Source organism: Penaeus japonicus, unplaced genomic scaffold, assembly GCF_977035675.1.
Source record: "Penaeus japonicus unplaced genomic scaffold, GWHDUDI00000001_assembly GWHDUDI00000017, whole genome shotgun sequence".
Taxonomy (NCBI): domain Eukaryota; kingdom Metazoa; phylum Arthropoda; class Malacostraca; order Decapoda; family Penaeidae; genus Penaeus; species Penaeus japonicus.
This window is the reverse complement of record NW_028234419.1, coordinates 24,064,443-24,067,187: the sequence shown is the minus strand read 5'-3', so window position 1 is coordinate 24,067,187 and position 2,745 is coordinate 24,064,443. Positions and strand designations below refer to the sequence as shown.

General features: G+C 31.5%; 1 protein-coding gene across 1 annotated transcript in view; it reads left to right on the top strand.

Annotated features, from left to right (window-relative positions):
- The first annotated feature begins 2,599 nt into the window (after nt 1-2,599).
- Nucleotides 2,600-2,745, top strand: part of LOC122267419 (beta-1,3-galactosyltransferase 1) — an 11,224-nt gene continuing 11,078 nt past the window's right edge. The window contains exon 1 of the mRNA XM_086545747.1: nt 2,600-2,745. This exon is cut by the window's right edge and continues 86 nt beyond it. The gene's annotated coding sequence lies outside the window, so the exon portion shown is untranslated.

The window sequence follows — 2,745 nt, the reverse complement described above, 5'->3', positions numbered from 1 at the left end:
AAGCAATTGAAGGATAACGCTGACTACTCATAGAAAACGTAAACCATGAAGACAAATGAGCGTCCATGTTATTTTCTTATTCAACATTATCGATAAATATTCAATCGAATAATACAATAAAGTCGTACAAACTATTATTATACACATTCATATGAGAATTGATTTTTGTAGACTGTAGCTATCAAATGACTCCCGAATTGCTTTCATGAACACGCGCAAAAAATCCAACCAATGAAAAAAATGCACAAGATGTCTGTGCAGATTATAGAGAATAGAGGAAATTAAACCGGTGAGATAAGCATTTGAATCGTACAATAAGATATATTTAATCTCACTTTGCTTTACTTTAGGAATAACCACAAACAACAAAAATATGCTTGGTAAGTCGAGGTGAATGCACGAACCTCACTGAATAATCAATGAATCATTTGTTGTAGCAACTGCGGCGACAGAGAAATACACAACAAAGCAAAAAATATGCATGTGCGCCAACACGCACTCGCGCGCGCGTGTGTGTAAAAAAATATATATCTATGTGTATATGTGTGTATATGTGTATATATGTGTAAATATATATATATATATATAATATATATATACACATGTGTGTGTGTGTGTGTGTATGTGTGTATTTATGTATGTGCACAGATAAACACACATACCTGTACTCCATAAACATACATACACACACACACACACACACACACACACACATATATATATATATATATATATATATATATATATATATATATATATATATATATATATATATGCATATATTATAATTATATATATGTATTTATATATATATATGCATATATTACAATTTTATATATATATATATATATAGATATCTATATGCATATATTATAATTATATATATATATATATATATATATATATATATGCATACATTACAATTTTATATATATATATATCAATATATATATATATATATATATATATATATATATATATATATATGCCTATATTATGATTATATATATATATTCTAATTATCTCTATATATATATTATAATTATATATGTATGTATCTCTCTCTCTCTCTCTCTCTCTCTATATATATATATATATATATATATATATATATATATATATATATACACACATATACATATATGCATATATTATAATTATATATATACACAGATCCAGATCCAGATCCATATACATATACATACATACACACACATACACATACATATACACATACGCCCTATTTCTCGCTCTCTTTTCCTCTCTCCCTTTCTCTTACCCCCCCCCCCCCTCTCTCTCTCTCTCTCTCCCCCCCCCCCCCTCTCTCTCTCTCTCTCTCTCTCATACTCCCCCCCCCCCCCCCTCTCTCTCTCTCTCTCTCCAATTTCCAGGCTAGTAGGCTCTCATAGTCTCGCGTTTCTGCCCTAAAAATAGCTCCTCGTTCCACTTGTTGTTTATAGAGGGTCAGGTGATAGAAAGTATATATAACTAGAACCAATCTTTCAATCTTTGGAAGTATGAGTAATGAAGCAATTTTTTTTTTTTTTTTTTAAGGTGAAGACGGGGAATATGTGTTTACTGAATATGTTTTTACTGGGATACAAGTATTTTGAACTGGAAGTGTTGTTAAAGAAAAAGAAAATCAGCACAGATGGTAACACTGCTGGTAGTAATGATCGTAATTGGTGATTATGACAGTGCTATTGGTGATTATACATGATGGTAACAGAGCGAAGGATAGTGGTTGATAATGATACTCCCTCTCATTTCCTCTCCATCTTACAGGTATCTTTTAATTCAATATATTTAATGTTACGATACAGCCAGTCTCAAAAAAAAAAATAAATAATAATAATAATAAATCATACAATGCTAGCCAAACACATGATATCCTTATCACTGCCACTTAATCAACTATTTACATGATGGATTGCTCACGCATTTAGGTTAAATTTTACTTTATGACTCTGCTTCACTAATCTCCTTGTTTAGTACTTTCAGGACAATTTTTGTTTCAAAACTTAATCTTTTATGGAGAAGAGCTGTGTGGTTGTGATTGTGGTTGTGCTGTGTTGTGTAGATATACTTGATACTTGTATGTATATGTATATATGTATTTGTATGTACATATCTATGGTGTGTGTGATATGCTCCAGTTATGAACATTCATCACATATTCATCATTTACATACCACCGCCTCGATCACGTCAGGTAAATGTCACACATTTATCAAAAGTCATAATTTAAGATAAGTACTTCCATACCATACATACCATAGCAAAAGCTTTAATAAAAGGGGACGACATGAAAATCCTTCACCAATCACCACAGGGAAATATACAATATATACGAAGACGATAAAGATATTGTTAATGAATATAACAACAATAACTATAATAATAATAGAATAATATTAACAATACTAACAAAAATAATGATAAAAATACAAATACTGATGATCATAACAACACCAATAATAATAATAATAATAATAATAATAATAATAAAGATATTATGAATCAACTCTACACTCATGAACACGTGATCGATCCCGCTAACGAGACCCGCTCGAGCTTCAAGGTCGCGAATCGACACTCATGACAACGAACGATAATTCCCCCGGAGAACGAGGGCCGCGGAGGGTCATGAGATCGGCAGTTTGCAGGCAGACAGGCCGGGTGTGACATCGGTTCCTTGACCTTTTATTTTTCCCTCCTCCTCTTTCCTCTTCTTGTCGTGGGAGT